Raw genomic sequence first — 9613 nt, forward strand, 5'->3', positions numbered from 1 at the left:
ATTTTCCCCACTGCTTTCCCTCGTTGCTAAGGACATTTCCCCCGCTGTTTATCTTTATTGCGAGGGACATTTAGGATACTGTTTGCTCACGTTTCTAGGGACATTTTCGACACCACTTACCACCCGTTCCCAGGGACATTTCCACAACTACTTACTCCCGTTGCTAAGGACCATTTCTCTGCATTTTACCCCGTTAATAGGGACATTTTACCCCCTGCTTATTCCCGTTGCTGGGACATTTCCACCACTGCTTACCCCTATTGCTAGGACATTTCCACCACTGCTTACCCCTATTGCTAAGGACATTTCCACCACTGCTTACCAAAGTAGCTAAGGACATTAAACTCACTGCTTACCCAGTTGCTAGGGAAATTTCGGACACTGCTTACCTCGTTGGTTGGAACATTTCCCTACTGTTTACCCAAGATGCTTGGATATTTCTACCCCTACTTACTCCATTTTGCTTGGGACATTTCACCTAATGCTTACCCCTGTTGCTAGGGACATTTCCTTCACTGTTTACTGCTGTTGCTAAGAGCATTTCTCCACTGATAAACACCAATGCTGAAGACATTTCGGACACTGCTTACCCCCGTTGCTCGGGACATTTCACACACTGCTTACCCCCAGTTCCTAGGGTCATTTCCCCCACTGCTTACCCATGTTGCTAGGGTTATTTCCCCCACTGTTTATCCGTTGCTAATGACTTTCCCCTATTGTTACCACCTGTTGTTTGTGATATTTCCCCACTGCTTACTCCTCGTATAAAGGGTCATTTCCTGCACTGTTTACCACCGTTGCATGGTACATTTTCCTACTGTTTAACCCCATTGCTAAGGTCATTTCCCATTGCATATCACCATTGCTAGGGACATTTCGGACACTGCTTACCCTCGTTTGAAATATTTCTCCCACTGCTTACCCAAGTTGCCAAGGACATTGAATACACTGCTTACCCCATTGCTAGGGACATTTTGGAACTGCTTGCTCAAGTTGCTAGGGACATTTTCGACACAGCTTACCACCCGTTCATAGGGACATTTCCCAAACTGCTTACCCATGTTGCTAGGGTCATTTCCCCCACTGTTTACCCAAGTGTCCAAGGACATTGAACCCACTGCTTACATCGTTGATAAGAACATTTCGGACACTGTTTACTCCAATTCCTAGGGACATTTCGGCACTGCTTACTCCTGTTGCTTGGGACATTTCCCCAACTGTTTACCACACATTGCTGGAAACTTTTCGTTTACTGTTTACAACCCATTGCTAGGGACATTTCTATTTGAAACCAACTCGTTGCGAAAGAAATTTCCCACACCGCTTACCGCCGTTGCTAACGGCATTTTCCCACTCTTTCCCCGTTTCTAGAGACATTTTACCCACTGCTTACATTCGTTGCTAGGGACATTTACCCTCTTCTTATTCCCGTTGCTGGGCACATTTCCCTCACTGCTAACCATCCGTTTTAGGGACACATCCCCATTTCTTGCTTCCGTTGGTAGGGACATTTACCTCACTGTTTACCTCCGTTGCTAAGGACATTTTTTACACTGAATACACCCCGTTGCTAAGAACATTTCCCCAACTGCTTATCCCAGTTGCCAAGGACATTAAACCCACTGCTTACCCCATTGTTGGGACATTTCGGAAACTGTTTACTCCCGTTGCTAGGGACATTTCCACAGTGCTTACTCCCGTTGGTAAAGACATTTTCCCTCTGTTTACCACCCTTTGCTAGGGACATTTCCCCAAATGTTTACCCCCATTGCCAGGGACATTTCCATCAAAAACAACTCATTCCTAGGGAATTTTCCCCACTTCTTTCCATCGTTGCTAAGGACATTTCCCCGCTGTTTATCTTTATTGCGAGGGACATTTGGGTCACTGTTTGCTCACGTTTCTAGGGACATTTTCGACACCACTTACCACCCGTTCCCAGGGACATTTCCACAACTACTTATTCCGTTGGTAAGGACCATTCCTCCGCATTTTACCCCGTTAATAGGGACATTTCGTTCCCTGCTTATTCCCGTTGCTAGGGTCACTTCCCCACTGCTTATCACCGTTGCTAGGGATATTTCGGACACTGCTTACCCCATTACTATATATATTTCCCTCACGCCTACTTCTATGGCTAGAAAACTTTGCACACTCCTTAGCCCGCTTTGAGAGAGACATTTCTCCCTCTGCATACACAAGTTGCTAGAGACATTTCCCCACTCTAACTACCCGTTGCTAGGGTCACTTACTCCTTTGCTTACGTTCGTTACTAGGGACATTTACCTTACTGTTTACCTCCGTTGTTAGAGACATTTCCTCACTGAATACACCTTGTTTCTAGGGGCATTTCCTTCACTGCTTATCCCACGTTTCTAGAGACATTTAAACCACCACTTACCACTTTGCTAGAAAACTTTACACTTCTTACCCCTGTTGCTAGGGTCATTTCCCCAATGCTTAACACCGTTGCTGGGGATATTTCGGACACTGCTTGCACACGTTGCTAAGGACATTTACCCCACTGCTAACCACCCCTTCTTAGAAACACTTCTTTCTTTGCTTACACTTGTTACAAGGTCATTTACCTTACTGTTTAACTCCCGTTGCCAGGGACGTTTTCCCACTGAATACATCCGTTGCTTTGGACATTTCCCCACTGCTTACCCCGTTGCTAAGGACATTTCCCCACTGCTTACCCCTATTGCTAGGGACATTTTGGAACTGCTTGCTCAAGTTGGTGGGGACATTTCACACTGCTTACTTTCCACTGTTTGGGACATTTCCCCCATTTTTACTACTGTTACTAGGGTCATTTCCCACTACTAACTACTTGTTGCTATGGCATTTCCCTCAGTGCTTACTCCCGTTGCTTGGGGCATTTCCCCACTGTTTACCCACATTACTGGACATTTCTGTTTACTCTTTACACCCCATTGCTAGGGATATTTCTATTTGAAACCAACTCGTTGCGAAAGAAATTTCCCCACCGCTTACCGCCGTTGCTAAGGGATTTTCCTACCTCTTTCCCCGTCTCTAGAGACATTTTACCCATTCCTTACATTCGTTGCTAGGGACATTTACCCCTCTTCTTATTCCCGTTGCTAGGCACATTTCCCTCACTGCTAACCATCCGTTTTTAGGGACACTTCCCCCATTTCTTACTTCCGTTGGAAGGGACATTTATCTCACTGTTTATCTCCGTTGCTAGGGACATTTCCTACACTGAATACTCCCCGTTGCTAAGAACATTTCCCCAACTGCTTATCCCAGTTGCTAAGGACATTAAACCCACTGCTTACCCCGTTGCTAAGGACATTTCGGAAACTGTTTACTCTCGTTGCTAGGGATATTTCTCACAGTGCTTACTCCCGTTGCTAGGGACAGTTCCCCACTGTTTACCACCCTTTGCTAGGGACATTTCCCCAAATGTTTACCCCAGTGCCAAAGACATTTCCATCAAAAAACAACTCGTTCCTAGGAAATTTTCCCCACTTCTTTCCATCGTTGCTAAGGACATTTCCCCCGCTGTTTATCTTTATTGCGAGGGACATTTGGGACACTGTTTGCTCACGTATCTAGGGACATTTTCGACACCACTTACCACCCGTTCCCAGGGACATTTCCACAACTACTTATTCCCGTTGGTGGGACCATTCCTCCGCATTTTACCCCGTTAATAAGGACATTTCGTTCTCTGCTTATTCCCGTTGCTAGGGTCACTTCCCCTGCTTATCACCGTTGCTAGGGATATTTCGGACACTGCTTACCCCATTACTATATATATTTCCCTCACGCCTACTTCTATGGCTAGAAAAACTTTGCACTTCTTACCCCCTTTGGAGAGACATTTCTCCCTCTGCATACACAAGTTGCTAGAGACATTTCCCCACTCTAACTACCGTTGCTAGGGTCACTTACTCCTTTGCTTGCGTTCGTTACTAGGGACATTTACCTTACTGTTTACCTCCGTTGTTAGAGACATTTCCTCACTGAATACACCTTGTTTCTAGGGCATTTCCTTCACTGCTTATCCCACGTTTCTAGAGACATTTAAACCACCACTTACCACTTTGCTAGAAAAACTTTTACACTTCTTACCCCTGTTGCTAGGGTCATTTCCCAATGCTTAACACCGTTGCTAGGGATATTTCGGACACTGCTTGCACACGTTGCTAAGGACATTTACCCCACTGCTAACCACCCCTTCTTAGGAAACACTTCTTTCTTTGCTTACACTTGTTACAAGGTCATTTACCTCACTGTTTACCTCCGTTGCTAGGGACATTTTCTACACTTAATACACCCAGTTGCTAAGAACATTTCCCCAACTGCTTATCCCAGTTGCTAAGGACATTAAACCCACTGCTTACCCCATTGTTAGGGACATTTCGAAACTGTTTACTCCCGTTGCTAGGGACATTTCCCACAGTGCTTACTCCCGTTGGTAAAGACATTTCCCTCTGTTTACCACCCTTTGCTAGGGACATTTCCCCAAATGTTTACCCCCCATTGCCAGGGACATTTCCATCAAAAAACAACTCGTTCCTAGGGAAATTTTCCCCACTGCTTTCCCTCGTTGCTGGGACATTTCCCCGCTGTTTATCTTTATTCAGGGACATTTAGGATACTGTTTGCTCACGTTTCTAGGGACATTTTCGACACCACTTACCACCCGTTCCCAGGGACATTTCCACAACTACTTACTCCCGTTGCTGGGACCATTTCTCTGCATTTTACCCCGTTAATAGGGACATTTCGTTCCCCTGCTTATTCCCGTTGCTAAGGACATTTCCACCACTGCTTACCCCTATTGCTGGGACATTTCCACCACTGCTTACCAAAGTAGCCAGGGACATTAAACTCACTGCTTACCCAGTTGCTGGGAAATTTCGGACACTGCTTACCCCGTTGGTTGGAACATTTCCCTACTGTTTACCCAAGATGCTTGGATATTTCTACCCCTACTTACTCCATTTTGCTTGGGACATTTCACCTAATGCTTACCCCTGTTGCTAGGGACATTTCCTTCACTGTTTACTGCTGTTGCTGGGGACATTTCTCCACTGATAAACACCAATGCTGAAGACATTTCGGACACTGCTTACCCCGTTGCTCGGGACATTTCACACACTGCTTACCCCCAGTTCCTAGGGTCATTTCCCCACTGCTTACCCATGTTGCTAGGGTTATTTCCCCACTGTTTATCCCGTTGCTAATGACTTTCCCTATTGGTTACCACCTGTTGTTTGTGATATTTCCCCACTGCTTACTCCTCGTATAAAGGGTCATTTCCTGCACTGTTTACCACCGTTGCATGGTACATTTTCCCTACTGTTTAACCCCATTGCTAGGTCATTTCCCCATTGCATATCACCATTGCTAGGGACATTTCGGACACTGCTTACCCTCGTTTGGGAAATATTTCTCCCACTGCTTACCCAAGTTGCTAAGGACATTGAATACACTGCTTACCCCATTGCTAGGGACATTTTGGAACTGCTTGCTCAAGTTGCTAGGGACATTTTCGACACAGCTTACCACCCGTTCATAGGGACATTTCCCAAACTGCTTACCCATGTTGCTAGGTCATTTCCCCACTGTTTACCCAAGTGTCCAAGGACATTGAACCCACTGCTTACATCGTTGATAAGAACATTTCGGACACTGTTTACTCCAATTCCTAGGGACATTTCGGCACTGCTTACTCCTGTTGCTTGGGACATTTCCCCAACTGTTTACCACACATTGCTGGAAACTTTTCGTTTACTGTTTACAACCCATTGCTGGGACATTTCTATTTGAAACCAACTCGTTCTTGAAAGAAATTTCCCACACCGCTTCACCGTTGCTAACGGCATTTTCCACTTCTTTCCCCGTTTCTAGAGACATTTTACCCACTGCTTACATTCGTTGCTAGGGACATTTACCCTCTTCTTATTCCCGTTGCTGGGCACATTTCCCTCACTGCTAACCATCCGTTTTTAGGGACACATCCCCATTTCTTGCTTCCGTTGGTAGGGACATTTACCTCACTGTTTACCTCCGTTGCTAAGGACATTTTTACACTGAATACACCCCGTTGCTAAGAACATTTCCCCAACTGCTTATCCCAGTTGCCAAGGACATTAAACCCACTGCTTACCCCATTGTTAAGGACATTTCGGAACTGTTTACTCCCGTTGCTAGGGACATTTCCCACAGTGCTTACTCCCGTTGGTAAAGACATTTCCCCTCTGTTTACCACCCTTTGCTAGGGACATTTCCCCAAATGTTTACCCCCATTGCCAGGGACATTTCCATCAAAAAAAAACAACTCATTCCTGGGAAATTTTCCCCACTTCTTTCCATCGTTGCTAAGGACATTTCCCCGCTGTTTATCTTTATTGCGAGGGACATTTGGGACACTGTTTGCTCACGTATCTAGGGACATTTTCGACACCACTTACCACCCGTTCCCAGGGACATTTCCCACAACTACTTATTCCTGTTGGTAAGGACCATTCCTCCGCATTTTACCCCCGTTAATAAGGACATTTCGTTCCCTGCTTATTCCCGTTGCTAGGGTCACTTCCCCACTGCTTATCACCGTTGCTGGGGATATTTCGGACACTGCTTACCCCATTACTATATATATTTCCTCACGCCTACTTCTATGGCTAGAAAACTTTGCACACTTCTAGCCCCTTTGAGAGACATTTCTCCCTCTGCATACACAAGTTGCTGGGAGGCATTTCCCCACCTAACTACCCGTTGCTAGGGTCACTTACTCCTTTGCTTACGTTCGTTACTAGGGACATTTACCTTACTGTTTACCTCCGTTGTTAGAGACATTTCCTCACTGAATACACCTTGTTTCTAGGGGCATTTCCTTCACTGCTTATCCCACGTTTCTAGAGACATTTAAACCACCACTTACCACTTTGCTGGAAAATTTCTTTACACTTCTTACCCCTGTTGCTAGGGTCATTTCCCCAATGCTTAACACCGTTGCTAGGGTTATTTCGGACACTGCTTGCACACGTTGCTAAGGACATTTACCCCACTGCTAACCACCCCTTCTTAGAAACACTTCTTTCTTTGCTTACACTTGTTACAAGGTCATTTACCTCACTGTTTACCTCCGTTGCTAGGGACATTTTTTACACTGAATACACCCCGTTGCTAAGAACATTTCCCCACTGCTTATCCCAGTTGCTAAGGACATTAAACCCACTGCTTACCCCATTGTTAAGGACATTTCCAAACTGTTTACTCCCGTTGCTAGGGACATTTCCCCACTGCTTACTCCTGTTGGTAAAGACATTTCCCCTCTGTTTACCACCCTTTGCTAGGGACATTTCCCAAATGTTTACCCCCCCCATTGCCAGGACATTTCCATCAAAAAACAACTCATTCCTAGGAAATTTTCCCCACTTCTTTCCATCGTTGCTAAGGACATTTCCCCGCTGTTTATCTTTATTGCGAGGGACATTTGCGGACACTGTTTGCTCACGTTTCTAGGGAGATTTTCGACACCACTTACCACCCGTTCCTAGGGACATTTCCACAACTACTTATTCCGTTGGTAAGGACCATTCCTCCGCATTTTACCCCGTTAATAGGGACATTTCATTCCCTGCTTATTCCCGTTGCTGGGGTCACTTCCCCACTGCTTATCACCGTTGCTAGGGATATTTCGGACACTGCTTACCCCATTACTATATATATTCCCTCACGCCTACTTCTATGGCTAGAAAAACTTTGCACCTCCTTAGCCCGCTTTGAGAGAGACATTTCTCCCTCTGCATACACAAGTTGCTAGAGACATTTCCCCACTCTAACTACCCGTTGCTAGGGTCACTTACTCCTTTGCTTACGTTCGTTACTAGGGACATTTACCTTACTGTTTACCTCCGTTGTTAGAGACATTTCCTCACTGAATACACCTTGTTTCTAGGGGCATTTCCTTCACTGCTTATCCCACGTTTCTAGAGACATTTAAACCACCACTTACCACTTTGCTAGAAAAACTTTTACACTTCTTACCCCTGTTGCTAGGGTCATTTCCCCAATGCTTAACACCGTTGCTGGGATATTTCGGACACTGCTTGCACACGTTGCTAAGGGACATTTACCCCACTGCTAACCACCCCTTCTTAGAAACACTTCTTTCTTTGCTTACACTTGTTACTAAGGTCATTTACCTTTACTGTTTAACTCCCCACTGCCAGGGACGTTTTCCCACTGAATACATCCCGTTGCTTGGACATTTTTCCCACTGCTTACCCCGTTGCTAAGGACATTTCCCACTGCTTACCCCTATTGCTAAGGACATTTTGGAACTGCTTGCTCAAGTTGGTAGGGACATTTTCGCACTGCTTACTTTCCACTGTTTGGGACATTTCCCCATTTTACACTGTTGCTAGGGACATTTCCCACTACTAACTACTTGTTGCTATGGCATTTCCCTCACTGCTTACTCCTGTTGCTGGGGCATTTCCCACTGTTTACCACACATTGCTGGAAACATTTCGTTTACTCTTTACACCCCATTGCTAGGGATATTTCTGTTTCTATTTGAGAACCAACTCGTTGCTGAAAGAAATTTCCCCACTGCTTACCGCCGTTGCTAAGGGGATTTTCCACTCTTTCCCCGTCTCTAGGGACATTTTACCCATTCCTTACATCGTTGCTAGGGACATTTACCCCTCTTCTTATTCCCGTTGCTAGGCACATTTCCCCACTGCTAACCATCCGTTTTAGGACACTTCCCCATTTCTTACTTCCGTTGGAAGGGACATTTATCTCACTGTTTATCTCCGTTGCTAGGACATTTCCTACACTGCTTACTCCCCGTTGCTAAGAACATTTCCCCAACTGCTTATCCCAGTTGCCAAGGACATTAAACCCACTGCTTACCCCGTTGCTAAGGACATTTCGGAAACTGTTTACTCTCGTTGCTAGGGATATTTCTCACAGTGCTTACTCCCGTTGCTAGGGACAGTTCCCCACTGTTTACCACCCTTGCTAGGGACATTTCCCCAAATGTTTACCCCAGTGCCAAAGACATTTCCATCAAAAAACAACTCGTTCCTGGGAAATTTTCCCCACTTCTTTCCATCGTTGCTAAGGACATTTCCCCCGCTGTTTATCTTTATTGCGAGGGACATTTGGGACACTGTTTGCTCACGTATCTAGGGACATTTTCGACACCACTTACCACCCGTTCCCAGGGACATTTCCACAACTACTTATTCCCGTTGCTGGGACCATTCCTCCGCATTTTTACCCCCGTTAATAAGGGACATTTCGTTCTCTGCTTATTCCCGTTGCTGGGACATTTCCCCACTGCTTATCACTGTTGCTAGGGATATTTCGGACACTGCTTACCCCCCATTACTATATATATTTCCTCACCTGCCTACTTCTATGGCTAGAAAAACTGCTTCCCACCTTCTTAGCCCTGATTGGAGAGTCATTTCTCCCACTGCTTACACCCAGTTGCTGGGGACATTTCCCCTACTGTTTACTTACCCGTTGCTAGGGTCACTTACTCCTTGCTTACGTTCGTTGCTAGGGACATTTTACCGCCACTGATGTTTACCTCCGTTGCTTGAGACATTTCCTCACT

The sequence above is a fragment of the Tachypleus tridentatus genome, unplaced genomic scaffold (genome assembly GCF_004210375.1).
Source record: "Tachypleus tridentatus isolate NWPU-2018 unplaced genomic scaffold, ASM421037v1 Hic_cluster_2, whole genome shotgun sequence".
Lineage (NCBI taxonomy): Eukaryota > Metazoa > Arthropoda > Merostomata > Xiphosura > Limulidae > Tachypleus > Tachypleus tridentatus.